This window comes from Equus przewalskii, unplaced genomic scaffold (genome assembly GCF_037783145.1).
Source record: "Equus przewalskii isolate Varuska unplaced genomic scaffold, EquPr2 ChrUn-5, whole genome shotgun sequence".
Taxonomy (NCBI): Eukaryota; Metazoa; Chordata; class Mammalia; order Perissodactyla; family Equidae; genus Equus; species Equus przewalskii.
Window position 1 is genome coordinate 494,040 of NW_027228753.1, and position 19,472 is coordinate 513,511.

Here is a 19,472-nt window from a genome sequence, read left to right on the forward strand (position 1 = left end):
GAGTGCACAAACTTAACCACTATGCCATTGGGCTGGCCCTTTAACCAAGTTATTAACTTCTACATTAACTGCTTAGCTGATTAAGAACTGTCAAATATCATTGAAATATTCGAGTATTATTATTACTATTATCATCTCTGTACTCAGCTAGACACTGGGGGTACAGTACATTTATGCCACCTGGGAAGCCTGAATTTCCTAGTCCAGTTATTTTTCCAAGCCCTTGATGCCTTCATAGGTTCTCTATGGTGGCCAACAAATTTATCCTCATGTGGGTAAGATTTTCAGTGGACACTTGGGTGACAGGTGCTTGATTTTTTTGCTACCCCTGACTGCCCACCTTCCATCCTAGCTTCTTCAAACAAACCAACCCAGAAATACTATGAACATCATAAGAACATCTCAGTTTCTCCAAAGGCAGCCCCCAAGGGACCTACTCAGGGCTTCATCTCATGTCACACTCTGTACTCGGCTCTAATCCCACACCTACCGGGCCACTTGCCCTGCACATGGGGAACCTCATGTGCCAGGATGGGAAATGAGGAAAGGGCACCCACGTCCCTCCCAGGGCTTGGAGTATAGCTGGCTGGGTCTGGCTGCCACGTCCAGGTCCTTTTCTTTTTCCAATTGTTCTGACCTGCTTGCCTGATGTTACATCCATGAAGGTCTGAATCAGTCGCCTGAAGGCAATTCCTCTCAGGACTTGGGGATAACAGAACAAGCCAGTGCTGATGCTGGGGCAGCTGTTTACTTCAGGGATCAACAACCCTAACTCTCACAGACACACACCCCCCGCAAAGGACAATGGCCCAACCATTCCAATTTATCCCAAGATGACTCCATCTCAATTACAATCTGGTGCTTTTTTTTTTTTTTTAACCCATAAAGGATCATGTATCTTTACTTCTAGGTCATTAACAGACCTTAGAACAAAATGGAAAAACAAAACCAACCCAGAATTGATTTCTATTTGATCTCATTTCAATTTCCAATCACTTTTTAACAGTCTTCTGTTTTGGCTTTGGAAGTTTGGGGAAGGGGTGGGTTGGTGGGCTTGAGGTGGCCAGGTACAAGGGTAGAAGGATGTGAGGGGGAGGTTATAAATAAAGAGGTCCTTGCCTGAGAATTCTTTTTTTCCTTCTGTATGTCAGAAGCTCGCCCTCCTTGTCCTCCGTCTCCCCACCACCCGAGAGCAATTGTTGAGGGATTACAGTGCCTTGAGGACGGTTCAGTGCAACCTTTATTCTAAGAAATGCACATCTTACTCTGTACCCATCCCTCCCCCGGCCCCGTATCAGATGCTCTCGGGGTACGGAGCTGAGCACGCTTCAGAACCCGTCCTTGAAGAGTTCAGCGTGTACTGACAGAGTGAGGCAAGCACAGAACAGTGGAACAGAGCACCACGAACATAAGGATGCAGCCACCTGCCTGTGGGCTGGGAAAGGCACACGGGGAGCTGCTGTTTGAGCAGCACCTTGAAGCATATGTGGGAGGTGACAGGGATTATTGAGTGGGGAACAGATCAGTCTGGGTCTTGGCAGGAAACAGCTAATTTAAGTAATCTGAGGAGAGTTTAATAAGAAACCATTTACAAAAGTGAGGGCAGAGTGTGGGGAGACCCCAGAGGACAGCACAGTACCCTAGGGAGCCCTCAGCACCCCAAGGCCTGAGGGGGCAGGGCAGTGGGCCACTGCCAGAACCAGAGAGAGAAAGAACTGTGAGCCCCCTGGCAGGCGCTCTTGTGGCGGTGCAGCAGGTTGCTGATGTGGTACACACAGGCCAGCCTCCTTGGGCACCTAGCATGGTGGAGAGCAGATCTGAAGGCGCAAAGGAAAGCTATCCATCAGAGACAGAAGAGGGCAAAACACTGCCTGTGAGAGGAACTGCCCATGGAAAAGCAGAGAGTCACAAAATAGCCCAGTTTACTTGGGCACAGGGAACACAGGACACGCCGAGGGACTGGCAGGAGATGGTGCAGAGGGATTACTGAGCTCCAGCAGTGGAGCTCAGATTTCACCTTGTAGGCTCAGGACATTGATGGGGGCCTAAGCAGGAGAATGACATGGTTGGTAGTCATGGTGGCGTGAAGGACGGACTGGAGGAGGACACAAGCAGAAGAAAGGAGGCCAGTAAAGAGATTTCTGCAATATGGAATGTCTCGGGGGAAGAGGAATAATCTGGACTGGGGGCTTGCCAGTCAGAAGAGCTGGACTCAAATCTCTGTTCTGTTGCTTACAATAGTGAGACAATGAGTGAGTCTTTTAATCCTCAAGTTTTAGTTTCCTCATCTACAAACATGGGAGCGTCATGAGAATTAGAGTTTGGGTAAGTCAGGTGCCAAGCACAGGGCAGGTGACACACCCTGGAGTTGTGCAGTGCAGAGCCTGTGCAGCCAGACTGATCAGCCCTGAGTCCAGGCAAGGAAAGCTAAAGGCCTAATGGAGGCAGCAGTAGTGATCACGGGCAGAAGACATGGATTCAAGAGCCAGTTCTCTGGGTGTGAGGATGAGGAGTGGGAAGGAGAAGATTCTGGACTGTGTAACTTGAGTGACCTGGTGGATGGATTAAACATTAACCAGGTTAGGACACAGAGAGTTGAGGGGCCAGGGAAGGAAGAAGAGGAGTGTGGTTCTGCACATGTCAACTTTGAGGGGCCACCAAAGCACTCAGACAGACCTGCCTATGAGACAGCTGGAAATAAGGGACCAAGAGGAGAGGCGCAGCTTAGGAGCCATGGGACTCAGAGGGTGGTTGAAGCCAGGGGAGATATGAGATCTCCCCGAGGAGCAAGTAGGACAAGAAGAGACGGGGTCCTTGAGAGTCCCATTAACAGTATCCATTCAAACAGAGTGCAGAACAGGGGGAGCTGGCAAAGGAAAAAAAAAGAGCAGGAAAAGACCAGGAGATGAGAAAAGGAACAAGAGAAAAGCAGCATGGAAGCCAAGGGAGGTGAGAGTCTCCAGAAGGAGGGAAAAGTCCATGACATTCAGTGCTTCAGAGACTGAATGGGAGGACAGAAAGTGAGCCAGGGACTCAGCACTCAAACATCCCTGGTGACCTTAGCAAGGGCAGTCCCGGTACAGAGCATGAGACACCCAATGATAATGAGCTGAAAAGTGAGTGGGGGTTCGGGAAATATACACAGCAAGTGCAATTATACCAAAGAGTCGCAGTGAAAGGGCAAGAAGGATGGCAGGCTTTGGGGATATCTTTTCTTCTCAGGGTGGCAAAAAGCCTATTTATAGGCAAAAAAGGGAACAAAACAGAAATAGCCTCAAGATCCAGGGGAGGGACCAGCCCAGTGGCATGGCAGTTAAACTCGAGCACTCTCCTTGGGTGGCCCAGGGTTCCCAGGTTCAGATCCCAGGCACAGACCTAGCACCACTCGTCAAGCCACACTGTGGCGGCATCCCACATAAAATAGAGGGAGATTGGCAACAGATGTTAGCTCAGGGCCAAATTCCTCACCAAAAAAAAAAAAAGATCCAAGGGAAACAGAGGGCACATGATGGCTGAAGATACAGATGAGACAGCAGAAGACAGGATCCAGATGGAGGAGCGCCCCTCACAAAACAGGCAGCAGTGCTCCCTCTGAGTCAAGAGGGTACCACCTGTGAACCTGCCACAGGGTGGGCCAGTCCTCCCCCTAGCTTGTCACCCTCTCCCCTTGTTCAAGGGCATTTTGGTGGCCTTTCTGAAGTAACTAAGCCTTTCCCTGGCAGAGAGTTGAGGCGTTCTGATGTGCAAGTGGGAGGAGTCATCTCTGGTTGAGGCAAGAGATAGGCATAATTTTTCAGTCAAGTGTCCTGATTAAAGCAAAGGCTGTTTTAACTGCCCCAGCCCTGCATTTCACCTGTCCATTACTTACTTCCCTTTCCCCAGGGGGAGGATACCTCTCAGAAACGTGACATGGATCAAAAGGAAAGCACGTGCAGCCGGAAGCATTCTGCCGCAATCTTCTTAGAGAGGAGACACGGACTGATTCATCCTGGCTCCGAGGACAAGAGGGATGGAGCTCATGTAAATACACGGGGGTGGAAGAGTGGGAGGTCTGGCCAGGGACACTAACGGCTCTCCTGGGACCTGGTTTATGAGCACTTGCAGTTTGTCTCTCACATTTAGCTTGTCAAATTCCTCTTTGTCAGCTAAGGCATCTGACAGGCTTAATTGTTTCCTTAGGGCTTTGTCCTTCCCATCAGTGAACAAAGGCAGTTTGGAGGGATTTGGGTTTAGCTCTTTTGATAAAAATATTTCTTCTATACATACACACACAAAGATAAATGTGTGTGTGTGTATATGTGTGTGTGTGTGATATATACACACGCGCACACACACTATACTTTTTTCTTTTTCTTCTTAGTGTTTGGGTGTAAGGACAGGCAGATCAGACCACTGGCCCACTGCCTGGATGGCCAGTCCAACTCTGGAAGGAAACACACAGCAGTACCCCATCTCCTCCAGCAGTCAGTAGCATCTTCAACAATTAATTATGAGCTAATGAGAGACAATGAGGGACAATGAGCTCACGTGCAGATCACGTCCACCAGGGGGTGCCCTTCTGAGACTTTTCTTGCTCTTCCCCTCCAGAAAACCTTTCATGGGGGCCATTACTAAAAACAAGATGAACACATTTATTGTTTATTATGGTTTCATTTCCCCCATCTGCCCTCTGACAGTCATGAATTACCAGTAAAAACTGCAACAAATTGGACAAGTGATAAAGTCAAAGACCAAGATAAGCCACAGAAAAGACTATCAGCCCTTCAAGCAAAGAGCTAACTGCACTGCGATAACAGAGGACAGGGCTGGCATCCTTGGCCAACTTGAGGAAGAAGGGGCATATTTTCAAAGGCAGCCTTCCTTAATGGTTCACCCCACAGCATGAAGAGATGCTGGGCTCTCCCCCTGAGCAAAGCTGAACAAGGTCACTTGACTTCTTGTTTCTCAGTGTTCCCAACCACAATGCTGCCTTTGAATAGTGATTTGTGTGCTGTTTATCTTCTATGAGAACATACGTTCTAACGTTAACATTTTTTGTCCCCTTCCCCAAATACCGTCACATATGGGTCACATTCAGGGCTCAAAAAATGTGTGCAAGTTGGTTGGTTCATTGATCCATCCATCCATTTAATTCCAGATAAAAGTCTACAGAATGAGTGTACTCACTTCCTGGGAATTTTGCAAAGATTTAAGAAGAATTCTATTAACAAATATGCATTGAGGACAATTACGTGCAAGACAGCTGTCAAACAGATATAAAGATGAATGAAATGTAGCTCCTACTAAAGAATATAAGACAGATAAACAACTCTAATACAAGGATGAACTTAAGGGCTGTACAGCCTTGGGGTCCAAAAGAGAAACAGAAATTAGATCCCCACTGTGGAACTGGGGATGAAATCAGGAAAGAATTCCTGGTGGACATGGTATTTAAAATAAATCTTGAAAGATGAATAAGAATTTGACAGGCAGAAATTCCTCGATTAATTGTGGTTTCATCATGACTGCTGCCAGCAACTGGGAAAGGCTGTAACTCCTCAACAGCTGTGTCTCAGGGTCTCCTGATAAAGGGTGTGGGGACTTGCAGACAATTCAGCTTTTCTCATCCCATGCTTCCTGAATTCTGTGCATAACCCTCTGGACCTCCCAGCCATCCTTACTTCTATAGTCTGAGGTCTGTGCTACCAGAAAGGAAGCCCCGGCTCACAACTGGGTATACCTTAGAGGTGGGACATCACCTCTCTTCCTCCTAACTATGCCAAGACACAAGAAGGAGCCCAGAGGGCTTACCCAGCTAGGTTGGAGGACAGAGCAATGCAACACAGCGTCTGGACTGGTGTGTAGTGCAAAAGGCCCAAGCTGCCACTGTGGGATGGGCTATGACATCCGCTACAATCCTAGAGACTACCTATTAACATTAAGGGCTTGTCAGACAGAGGCTATCAGCTCCAGGTCAAGAGCACTGTCTCGTTTTTTTGCCTTTGGGGTTAAGGTTGGTCACACAATGGCTCTTCTCCTGGCCCATTACATGGTTCTTACATACAAACACAGACCCTATTGCCAACTTCACCATATCCATGTGAATCCAGGGACACCCAGGTAACATAAGGGCTCCTTCTATGTAAATCCTTTCCCCTTACGTGAGCTGAAATCCACTGATACAAGATTTTTTGTTTTGAATATGAAGACTCCTCTACCCAGATACAAATGCCTCTTGGGCTAATAAGCTCCATTAATCATTCAAACAATTTTTTTTCCTCCTTCGACAGTAGGACAGCCAATAATAAACATTCCTGGCTTGATAGGGGTTCCTTTGTAAGTTATTTTCTTCTGCCTTGCTGCCCTTAGTAGTTTTTATTTGTCATTGACTTTTGCCAGCTTTACTACTATATGCCTTGCAGTAAAGTCTTTTTACATTGACGTAGTTGGGAATTCTGGTAGCCTTGTTCACATGGATTTCCATCTCCTTCCCCAGGTTTGGGAAATTCTCTGCCATTATTTCTTTGAACAAGCTTTCTGCTCCATTCTCCTTCTCTTCCCCCTCTGGAATACGTATAATCCTTATGTTGCATTTCCTAATTGAGTCAGATATTTCTCTGAGAGCTTCTTCATTTCTTTTTAGTCTTAGTTCTCTCTTCTCCTGCCTCTGAAGTATTTCTGTAGTAGTCGTCCTCTAAATTGCTAATTTTGCCTTCTATGTTGTCAGTTTTGTTGTTTAGGGAGTCTAGATTTTTTTTTAATCTCATCCATTGTGTTTTTCATCTCTAAAAATTCTGATTGGTTCTTCTTTATAGTTTCAATCTCTTTTGTGTGAAGAAGCTCCTGAATTCATTAATTTGTCTTTCTGTGTTTTCTTGTAACTCATTCAGTTTTTTAATGATAGCTATTTTGAATTGTCATTTAAGTTATGGATTTCTGTGTCTTCAGGGTTAGTTTCTGGGTACTTGTCATTTTCCTTCTGGTTTGGAGATTTAATATACTTTCTCATACTGCTTGATGGTGTGGATTTTTGCCTGTGCATGGTGTTATTATCTGGTCACAGCTGCCACGTGCCTCCACTGGGTGAGGATTAGGTGCTGTGTATTCTGGGCCCAGCACAATCAGGGACTCCCCAGCTTGGGCCACTGATTGCTCTTCTTACTGTGTGATACTCCAGCCAATGGCAGATCTGGAGCACTGGGCAGGGGGAGGGGTACTCTCCTTCATCTGTGCTTCCCTGAGCCTCCACTTCTCTCTCTGTGAGGAGCTCTGGGCGATGGCAGGACTGGAGTGCCAGGCAGGGGAAGGGGCACTTTCTTACAGCTGCATGCCTCCACCAACCACTGCCTCTCTCTCGGTGTGATGCTCTAGGTGCTCACAGGGCTCCATCAGCTGCTGCTTCTCTCTCTGTGCCATGTTCTGGGTGATCCTGGGGCTGGGGTGCTGGGCAAGGATGGGGCACCTCTCCTCACCTGCACACCCCCCCAGCTGGCCCCTCTCTCTCTGCACCGTGCTCCAGGCGATCATGGGGCTGGAGCACTGGGTGGGGACAGGGCGCCTCTCCTCAGCTGTGCACCTTCCCCAGTCAGACCCTCTCTCTCTGTGCCGTGCTCTGGGTGATGGTGGGGCTGGAGCACCAGGTGGGGATGAGGCGCCTCTCCTCAGCTGCACACCTTTCCCAGCCGACCTCTCTCTCTGCACCATGCTCCAGGCCATCATGGGGCCGGAGCACTGGGTAGGGACAGGGCGCCTCTCCTCAGCTGTGCACCTTCCCCAGCCAGACCCTCTCTCTCTGTACCGTGCTCTGGGTGATCGTGGGCTGGATGGAGTGCCAGGTTGGGATGAGGCGCCTCTCCTCAGCTGCACACCTCCCCCAGCCGGCCCCTCTCTCTCTGTGGAGCTCCTGCTGATCAGCCTCCTCTTCCTCCAGAGGCTCCAGTCCCACCACCACCTTCAGACATATGGCTGTGTGGGTCTCTCAGATGTCTTTTGGGTTGTGCGTATGTCTTCTGCTGGTGTGTGAATGTCCTTTTGGCTATATTTTAGAGGGGAGAGTCCAAGGGAAGAGCTCACTCCACCATGATGCTGATGTCACTCTCTGTGCTTTTCCTTCTTAACATCTGTTTCTCCCTTGTCTCAGGAGCAAATCAAAAGCAGCACATGGGGTCCCAGATTTGAGTGTGGGCGCTGCTCGTAGCCTCTGGCTCCAGCTCGGGCTCTGCCCCAAACCTTCCTGGCTTGAGATGCAAAATATTCAAAGATGGCTTACAATGCCTACTGGCACCAGGGGCATCTTACCTCTGAATTGATGAACCTCAGAACTACAGTGTCCATGAATTGTGCTAAAATTCAAAATTTTCAAGTATGTACAAGAGTGAATTGTTCTCAGGAGAGAATCCAGTTTCACCAGCTTCTCAAAGGTATTTGTGTCCCATAAAACGTCAAGACCATCTGATGGACACCCAAGGCCAGTGCCTCCCAGGGAGCCGGGGGAGGAGGTAAGGGAGGGAGTGTTGGTTTTATTTTGGACACACTTCCCCATCTGAGACTTTTCAATGCTTTGCACAAATTCTCTATCAATTCCTTTATGCACTGAAGAAGGAGAAAATGAAGCACAGAGCAATGAAATTAGAAACCAGCAGTCATTTAGTAGAACTGGGACCAGGCTTGGTTTCTCTGTTCCCTTGGTTCTTCCTTCACAGGGTAATTTCCTCCCTGGTAGACAGTGTTTAATTATGTCAAGTTTTTTAAACTTGGCCTAATTGGATTTTCCATCATTATTAGTGTAGAAGATGCCCTCTAAGACCCAGCACAGAGAGACTCAGCCAGAAGTTTAACTTCCATTGTTCTGGGGGCTCTGTCTTCCATTTGCTCCTGTTTCCATTTACTCACTCTCTGGCCAGCTTCAGGCCTCATTTGGGTTGTGCTTTCAGCCACCAGGAGGATAAGGAAACTTAACAGCCTTTTTGAAATGAACACCATAGCGCAGCAAACAAGTGGATCAAGCCTCTTCTAGCTTTGTTGTGCAGTATTTATTGAGCACCTACTATGTGAAGAATCCTTCCAGACACTAGGAATACAGGAGCGGACAAAGCAAGCATGGTCGCTGCCTTTTGTGAGCTCATACTTAGAGTCACCATGACAAAAATTTCCATTCTTTTGATGTCATTGAATTTAATAATTAAGTGGGATCCACTGGAGACAGGAAGCCCCAGAAGGGGCAAAAACCACCAAAGTTTCAAGCTGAGGTCACTGGGGGTTTCTCTCCCTGCCCCAACCTCCTCAGATAAGATGATTCTGCCTCATTTACTCTCTATATTCAGACTGTCGCTAGTCTGAATGATCCAAGCTTAAAACAGCTCACAGACTGATCCCTTTCCATGCTTTCTATTGCTGTCACACCTTTTGGCCAGTGTTCCCATTATCCTCAGATTACTGGGCAATCTCTCTCTTGTACATCTTGCTGACGCGACTCTCTCCACTTTGGGGGCACGCTGCATTCCAGGCCACACTGGTTTTCCTAAAACACCACTTTCCCCTCGGAGCTCTCAGTGTTACAGCCTTCATGGGAAGTCTGGAAGTACGGATGTGGAAGGAAGTCCTTGATATATTAGTGAGAGAAAAACAGGCCAACTGTAGAACTAAACGTAGAATAATATTGGCTTTTGAAGAAACATCTGAGCGTCTGTATATTTGCATACGGAGTAGTACTAGAAGGAACAGGTGTTGAAGGAAGAGCATTTGACTTTTTCCCTTATAAAACTTCTTCACTACTTTAGTAACAAGCATGTATTATTTGGTCATTTCAAAACTTATGCTTCAATCATATTCCCCTGAACGCTTATCTGAAAATAATCATAGAAAGTAGGAGTCACGCTCAGGGCCTTGAGGAGATGGGCTACACCTTATCTGTCTTTGCATTCCTGGTGCTTTCTACACAGGGGCATACGATGAATCTTGAGCAGAAGAGACGAAAGAGAAGGAGGAAGGAGAGAGGACAAGAAAGGTCTTGGACATGTGTGCTAACATGTGCATGTGACATAGAGCCTTGAGGCCTTGAATGAATTGTGGGTCAGCAGTTCCCTGACGGAGACCCACAGTCCATCGCAGGTGTTCACTGAGACTTCCTAAGCACAAGGGACTTTGTCAGCCTATAAAGAGGTATACAGATGAAAGTGCACAACTTGCTTTTCAAAAGGAAAGATAAAGAATGCATATAAGTATGTGGGGTTGAAAGCAAACAAGAGAATTGGGAGGCAGAAAAACCTGAAATAAGAGGAGAAACAAGAGAAGTGGGAGGGGCGGTACTGCAGAAGAACCTAGGAAACGCTGGCGTACCTGGAGATGCAGAGAGCATGCCCAACACACATGGTGGGAGCCATTTCTGAGACACTTCTCTTCTTTGCTAATCAAAGTCAGACCACGAGGAACCGCAGAGGGGTGGGCACTGGCAAAGACATACCCAGAGCTGTGGGAGGGAGCCAAGAGCTGGCAGAGATGTGCTCTTGAGTGGGGTTAGAAGGGTGGAGGGAGGCTGTTTCAGGATAGGAGAGAGCTGAACCAGAGAGGAACCATCCACGGAAAGCGACAGATCGAGTGACTGAGGGAAGGATAGGTAATGGCTCATGATGCTGAAGAAACAAGTGAAAATGGGTCCAGAACACAGAGAGCAGGGGACAGAGTGACTCAGGCAATGACACGAAGATTTGCTGAAGGGGAGAAAGAAAGCTGAGGAACCTCACAGACGACGGGGGTCATCCAAGGACAGCAAGGATGTACAGAGTTGACAGGTCGAAGAGGATGAAAAGGGCTTGGTACATTAGTGAATGCAATTTCTACCAGGGGCAAATAAGGATTACAGAGCAGCCCTGAGGAACTAACTGAAGCCAGAGAGCATGAATGATATTTCCTTCCCCTTCTTAGTTCATAAGTTTCTCCACGCATAAAATTGGATGAGTAATTCCTACTCAAGTATATGTATGAAAAGGCACTGTGTATGAAAGGTTTTGAAGCTGGAGAGAATAAAAAACATCAATTCTACATGAAACATTACTCACGACTAGAGTGATGGACATTCATATCCTTCAGATAGGCTGGCCCAGAAATTAAATGAGAAGTTAAAGAGAGATCTATAGGCTGGGCTGCCTCTAGATTCCTGGTTATCAATCTTCCCAGTGTGGCAGGGGTCCCTCAAGAACCTCACACAATGGGAGACTGGAGAAGACATTCATCCTTACAGAAATAATACGGGAAGATACAGACAGTCACCCCACCCCTTGTAAATCAGAGAGAGCAAATGAGACACTTGTGCATCAAAAGCAAAGACATAGCTTCAGCTCCAGGTCTGCTCATCCTTCTCTGATGTTTCAGGACCCTTGGTACCTCAGTCCCCTTCCAAATCTACTGACAGTGAACTGAAGGGAACGCATGCCAGGGTTGGAGTTGGGGATGTGGGTATGTGGAAGTTTGAAGGAAGGGAGGTTATGGAGTAGGACCATCTCTATCTGGGAGGTCTCTACCTGATTTTGGAGGGGAAGCGTGGATTTTAGAGAGACATGGTTAAGAATCCTGAGAGAGCTTTTTTGGCTCTAAAAAACAAGTGAGCAACTAATTACGATACATTCTGTCTTTTCTCCTAATTATTCTGTCTTTTCTATCTACATATCCTAGGTTAGGAGAGTATCTAATTCCATTTCAAAAAAAATAATGCTTAAAAATTAAACACATTGTAAAAACCTTCTATCTTAATCCCCGTGGGACTTTCCCTTCTCCCTTTATAAAGGCTTGACTATCTCCTCTTTTTAAAACCCCTGATTGTTTGATCCCACTGCCAAGTTCCAATTCGCCGTACCATGGTTCTCCTTTCATACCAAGTGACTAGTGGACTCTGCCTCCACCTCCCTAATGACACTGCTCTGCGGGAGTCACTACATATTCCATCTCATAAACAACAACCTTTCTTCTGTCTTTCTTCTCCTTGATCTGAACTACTCATTCTCCTTCAGAATGGATGCCCTTTTCATTTATTTCCAAGTCTTTAGAAATGCTGCCTACGATTTTTTCTATCTTACTTGCATAAGAAGAAGGTATTAGAGTCCATTCTAAGCTTCAGTACTTAACTTGACTCACCACATTCTTCAAGATAGTTTCTTCTGCTTTCCAATTGCACTATGAGCCTAATTGTGTTCCTTCGTAGGCAACATATTTTTCCCCTCCAGATTGTTTGAAAATCTTTGTCTCCGACATTCTGTAGTTTTATTACTATGAGTCTAGAGTTTAAGAACCAATTTCTTTTTATTTACCTTGCTTGTAATTTGATGTGCTTTCTGAACCTGAGGATACTCATCTTTCTTTAACTTTGTCTGGCTTGATCTATTTAAACTCTTGATTGTTAACTAAGTGAAACACACTGCACAGGGTCATTGATTTCCCCAAATACCACAGAATAGGTTTCTTAATCCCCAAGAGAGAAAACATGTCATTCACCTTAAAACCTAGTTTTGTGAGTCCTGCAAAATGTCCTGCATTTTGATATATCATTTTGAAATGATTTAAAACTAAATATGAAGGCAAACAAATGAGTTTGTTTTGAAAGGTGGATAACACTGAGCAGAGTGGTGAAATAGAAAGGACAACAATACGGGAGCCAGACAGTTCTCCACTTGTTTACTTGTTATGTGATCACAGAAAAGTTATCTACCATCTCTGCAGCTCAATGTCTTCATCTTCAGAATGGGAATGACAGAGTCTACCGCATGGGGTTGGTGTCAGGATTGCGGTAACACATGCCAAGTCTCATCTGACTATAGATTCTTGGAGGGGAGGGACTACGGCTTGCTTACCACTTCCACTGATGACCAATTTCTCGCCCTTTCAATACATGCTTTGTGATAATGGACAGAATTCCTTTAAGTATGTCTCCTTTACAGTAAGAGGTTGTTCCAACTTCTCTGTATAATGGAAGGACATTGCAAGAGGAAAGGGATTTTCTTGCTGGTTGTGGCTGCTGCAGTGGATCAGCAGTGTGGGTATGAGGACATCCAGTGGCGCTCTGTCCCAGCCATGTACCTAGAATACATAGTCCCTCGGAGACCTTGCATTCCCAGCCTGGCCTGGTGATCACGTTCCCACAGCCCTCCCCCAAAACATTCCGAGTGTTCCAGGCCTGCCATCCACGGTGATGCCCCAACTCCCTCTGTGTGCCCACCCGCCAGCTGCAGTTCTCCTGTGCCTGGCCCATGAGGGTCGCTTCCTATTTGCCCTGTATCTGGGGACCAGCTCTGAACTAGGCAACCCAGTGAGCTTCTGTGCCATCCAGTGGCTGCAACACACCTTCCACAGCAAGATCTGAACCCCAGCCTGCGGAGGGGTCCCTCCTCCAACTTCGGCCTTCCTTGTGTACTCTCCTGCAGTCCTAGAAGACTCTTAAAAGCGCTCTTTATATCTTAAAGGTACTGTTTTCTTACAGCTTAGTAGTTCTTTATAATCTCCTGTTAAATTATAGTGTGAGTTCTGTCTCCCAATTGGACCCAGACTGTTCAACCACTGTTTCCCCAGTGTCCAACACAAAGAACAACAATACACGTCAGCTCTCCATGCATCCTTTCCTCCCTTCCCCTGGTAGCCCCGAACAATTTCTCTCTGACTTGATCAAAATCAAAGTGTGGCTCAATGCGGAGGGCCAAAACCGGAATGCACTTTCCCTAATTTCTAATCATCTCACCAGCTGCTTGGACATTAATTAATGACATTTCTGGGGCCTGGCTGGAAACCCTATGAGGACTTTACCTGGTCTGACCATTTATACTCAAGGCTGGAGAATTACTTCCAGTCTGGCTCCTGAAGACTTCAGGTCCATTAATTTACATCTTCTGGTTAAAAAAAAGGATTTTTGTTTGCTTGTCAGTCTGATCTCCAGTAAAAGGAACATAAATCTCCTAGGGGCTGATTTAGTCAAATGCGTTAATTCCATCAGCTCCCAATAAGACTAAGGTAGAAGACACCGAGGCAGGGAAACCGAAGTTCAAGAGCACAGTGCCTTCTCTAATGGCATAGCTACTCCAGTGCTAGTCAACCTTTTTTTTTTTTAAATATAAGCATGCCCTTTAAATCAGAAAGGGAAAAATAAGCATGTCAGCTAAGGAAGTAAAATCCAAAATAAGGAAAAGTAAAAACATGAAGTCATCATTTTCTAGGCCTAGCCCTGTTCTATTAAATAGCTTCATCAGTGACTTGGATGAAAATATTCTTATTGAAGTTCCACTTAACAGAAAACTAAGAGGGACAGCTAGGCTACTAGAACCTAGTGTGATGGTTTCACCAGGGTCAACTCAGCTACGCTAGGACTATGTATCCCAGCATTCCCTTCCCTGGAGGGCTGCAGTTTCGGACTGCTCACAAGAGAAATCTGTGGGAGATTTGGGAGGTGGGAATGAAGCAGCAGCTATTATGCTCCGAAGGTCAGCATCGGTTAGAGGCGGGAAGGGATGGACAAGGAAGGGCCAGTGAGTTGCGATTTGTCCTTTCTCTTCTGTGCTCCGTATCCGGTTCTCCATTAACTGTCAGTCCTGCTGAGGGGCAGCAAACCCAGGCCTATGATCAGAAGTTTCCATGCACACACAAAGGCAGCAGCCATGAAGAGTCAACAGCCTTCTATAGACATCTGCGCCCATCCCCTCTGCAGCTCCTACTATCCTGCAAATGCGGATGCGGATGCACCCATCATCCTGCAAACTCTGACTTACGGCCCACACCAGGGTTGACTAATGACTTTTCTGATCTATTTTGAACCTCGTACACCCCAACTTCTACCACAATTGTATAGGTCTAAATCCTATAAGAAATTTCTTATGCCATTAACATTCATAGTTGCCTCCTTCCCTGATTGAACCCTGATTCACAAGAATTCAAAACCTCTGAATAGTAGGCTCAAATGAATAATATCTAATTTAACATTGACATACGTAAAGTCCTGTATTTATGCTAAAAAATAAAACCAGAAAAATAAGGAATGAGTAAAATATCTAGATGAAAAGCAATTGCTGTGAATATCTTAAGGATTCTAGATAATAAACCCACCATGACTTAGGACCTAACACAGTTTATTAAACAAATAAGCAAACTGTAGCATGATCTAATTCTTAAAAAGATGAACGCAAAACTCTATGTCGCGAGGGTAAAATTGTGTTTCTATATTTTACACTGATAAGATAGCATCTGGGATACTGTGTTAAATTCTAACATATTTTAAGAGGAAACATTGTGTTCTGACATTAGGAAGTCTAGAAAAAATATAACGAAGAATTGCTTCAGGAACTTGAGAGAAATAAGATCTACATATTTGTCGCTCCAGAGAAGAGAGTTAGGATAAATGGACAAAAATTACATATTTGCCTTCACTTAGTGAAGAACTCTGTAATAGCAAATCCTTTCAGAGAGACAGAAGCATCCTGTAATGGAGGGGAAACTGGATGAGATGTTCACCATGGGGCTTTTCACCTCTTAAAATTTCATGATTTTAGAGGTTACCGAAGGCTCAGGGAGGGGAAGAAGGAGTCTGCTTACTGCACACAGTTACCTGTCTAGAGTGATGTCAAAGTTTTGGAAACAGATAATGGCAATGGTTGCACAGCACTGTGAATGTAATTAATGCCACTGATCTGTACACTTAAAAATAGTTAAAACAGTAAATTTTATTTTATATATATTTCACCACAATTTTAAAAAGCAACGATGATTCTGTTATTCTATGTGAGAGATGCAGAAGATTTAAATTTGAAATCTGTCCTAATAAAAACTAAAAACCTCATTACTGATGCGGTAAAGGTATTTCTTTTGAGTAAGAAGAGAGTATTTTCCCATAAAGGAGTTTCCCTAAAGTGACCGCTGCAGTAATCCAGCGTTTCATACAAGCCACAGGCAATGGGATTCTTCAGCAGCGCTACCGAATCAAACTGACTGGTCCCTTAAGGGCAGAAAAATAATTGTACCCATTTGTAAATGTTACCATATTATCATGATGATAAACGTTCTTATTGATGATAGAAGAGGACACACACAGTTCAGAAAAAAGTCCTCTTTCATCTACCCATAGCACATAGATATACAAATTCACACACACACAGACCAAATTTAATCCATGAGAAAAGAAGTAGTACCAGGGAGACTGGAGCAACACTGGCTAAACTTATTCCCTTTGTTCATAAATGCAGCTTGCTGAATCTTCAGAGATTAAGAAGATATCTGCAAGACATCGACAGCCAGAAAGCCTGCTGTGTGGGGTTATTTTGGGGGTAGAGGGAGTTGCCCAAAGAAAAATTCACTTTAGAATTTAAAATCTCTTTGATGCCCAACCTCCCCCCGCCGTTAGAAACCATATCCTGGGGCCGGCTCAGTGGCATAGTGGTTAAGTTTGCGTGCTCTGCTTCAGCAGCCTGGGGTTCATGGGTGCAGACCTAGCACTGCTCATCAAGCCATGCTATGGCGGCATCCCACATAAAGTAGAGGAAGATTAGCATAGACATTAGCTAAGTGACAATCTTCCTTACAGGAAAAAAGAAAAAAGAAAACCATACCTCTTCTTAAAAGTGAATGAATGAAAAAAGATATCGCATACTGATACCAATTGAAAGAAATCTCTGAAAAAGAAAAACAAAGTTGGAAGACTAAGACTGCCTGATTTCAAGAATTATTATTAAGCTACAGTAATCAAGACACTGTGGTACCAGTGTCAAGATAGACAGTGACGAATGGGACAGAATAAAGAGTCCTGAAATAGATCATACAGATATGGATAACTGATTTTTGACAAAGGTGCAAAGGTTCTTCAGCGGACAGAGAACAGTCTTTTCAAGATTCATGTGCAAAAAAAAGAACTTTGAGCTATCCCTCTTATCACATAAAAAATTGAATCAAAATAGATCTTACACCTAAATGTGAAGCCTAAAACTATGACACTTCCAGAAGTGAACAAGAAGAAAATCTTTGTGACCTTGAGTTAGGCAAAGATTTCTTAGATATGACACCAAAAGCACAATCCATAAAATTAAAAAAACGGTAATTTGGACTTCATCAAAATTTAAAACTTCTGCTCTTCCAAAGACGTTAAGAAAAAAGACAAGCCAGACTTGGAGAAAATATTTGCAAAACATATACCTGATAAAGGACATGTATCCAAAATATATAAAGAACTCTCAAAATTCAATAAGAAAACAAAACAGCCCAATTAAAAATGGGCTACAGATTTGAACAGAAACTTCACAAAAGATGTACAAATGGCATATAAGATGAAAAGAATGCTCAACATCATTAGTTAGTTATTAGGAAAATGCAAATTAAAACCACAACGAGATACTAACATACATCTATTTTGTTGTTAGTGCCATGGAGTCAACTCTGACTCCTAGTGACCCTGCATACAGCAGAGCAGAATCCTGCCCGGTCTTTTTGCAGCATCTTCTCATCTTCCAGCGCTATATCAAACAGTGTACCTCTGCTATTCATACAGTTTTCATAGACAATTTTTTCGGAAGTGGGTGGCCTGGTCCTTCTTCCTAGTCCATCTTAGTCTGGAAACTCTGCTGAAACCTGTCCACCATGGGTGATCCTGCTGCTATTTAAAGTACAGGTGGCATAGATTTCAGCATCAGAGCAACAAGCAGCTGCCGCAGTATGACAACCGACAGGACTGTCTCCTACAAGGAAATAAACCCGGGCCTCGGCAGTGGTGGTCTAGCTTAACCACTAGACCACCAGGGCTGGCTACATACCTTTTTGAAGGGCTAAAATTAAAAAGACTGATGATACTAGATGTTGGCAAAGACGTAAAGGAACTGGAACTCTCAAACACTAGTAGTTGTACAACCACTTTGGAAAACACTTTGGCAGTTTTGTAAAAAGTTAAACATACACCTACCATATAGTCAGTCATCCTACTCCTGGATATTTACCAAAGAAAAATGAAAGCTCATGTCCATACAAAGACGTGGAAATGACTTCGAAGCTTTCATTGTAATATCCAAAAACTGGAAACCACCAAAATGTACATCAACCTGGGAATGGCTATTCAAATTGTGTTATACTCATACAATGGAATACTATTCAGGAACAAAAAGGAATAAGCTATTGATACACGCAATGCCAAGGAATGAATCTTAAAAGAATTACGATGAATGAAAGAAGCCAGGCCAAAAAAAACGTTATACTGTATGATTCTATTTCTACAAAATTCAAGAAAGCAGAAACTCATCAATAATAACAGAAGGGAGATCAGTAGTTGCCTGGGGCTGTGGGGGGCACGAGGGAGGGAGACGGAGCAGGGCGATGTGAGAAAAAGACTATAGCTGGGCACAGGGAAACTTTCAGGGGTGACATTTGCTCATCATCTTGATTGAGGTGATGGTTTTAGAAGTGTATACATATGTCAAAACTTACCAAATTACTCACTTTAAATATGGTCTACTTTTGTACGTCAATTATGCCTCAATAGAGTTGTTATAGAAAAATAAATAAAATCAACAGCTTGCTTGGTATATGTTAAAACTTGGGAGAAAGTCCTTCCTTTCCACCAGGAAAAGGTCAGATTCAGATTCATAACCAGAGGTCGCTTTTGTACATATGTGATGCCACCGTAAAAAACAAAACCAGAAAACTGAGAAACTCTTGTTTTTCTTCTTCTCCCCAAAGCCCCCCGGTACATAGTTGTACATTTTAGTTGTGAGTCCTTCTGGTTGTGGCATGTGGGACGCCGCCTCAGCATGTTGACGAGCAGTGCTAGGTCCACACCCAGGATCCAAACCGGCAAAACCCTGGGCTGCTGCGTCAGAGCACAGGAACTTAACAATTCAGTCACGGGGCAAAAAACTCTTAATTTTACTACATGCAAATGATAAGGGTTGGTCCAGTCACATCCTTCAAACTCAGTTCTGATGCAATCTGCTTCCTGAAGCCTTTCCTTATCACTCAAGTAGAAAGTGATGATTCCCTCCTGTGAGTCACCATAACACTTACGTTAATTTTCAGATATTAATTCAATACATTTATCCATCCACCCATCACACATTTATTAAATGCCTCACATAGCCAGACACAGGCTCGGCACTGAAATACAAGTGAGTTGGGCATAGTTCTTCCCCTCAAGAGCGTCAGAGTCTAGTGACAAAAAAACTGACCTTTCTTTTAAAGTAATGGTAACACACTATAACAACAATTTCAACCAAGATTAAAAAGTTCAACAGGAACACAGAGGAAGAAATTCCTTTTGTCAGACACACTGTCTTGTACCACAGTGATTTTTCTAGGACTCCATTTCCCTACTAGACTAAAACTCCCTGAGAACAAGGGACCATGACTAACTCATTTTAGTCATCTACTAAATTCCCTAGCACATACCTGGCCATGAGTATGTTACTATGTGTTATTTGTTTGAATGAATGGAAATTCCATTTCAAAGGCATCTCCTCTTTGACTAGAAGGTAGGGCCACCATGCTGCCAG

General features: G+C 44.6%; 1 protein-coding gene across 9 annotated transcripts in view; it reads right to left on the minus strand.

Annotated features, from left to right (window-relative positions):
* CUNH1orf226 (chromosome unknown C1orf226 homolog) overlaps positions 1-19,472 on the minus strand; it is a 213,897-nt gene that overhangs the window by 60,968 nt on the left and 133,457 nt on the right. The gene's annotated exons all lie outside the window — the stretch shown is intronic.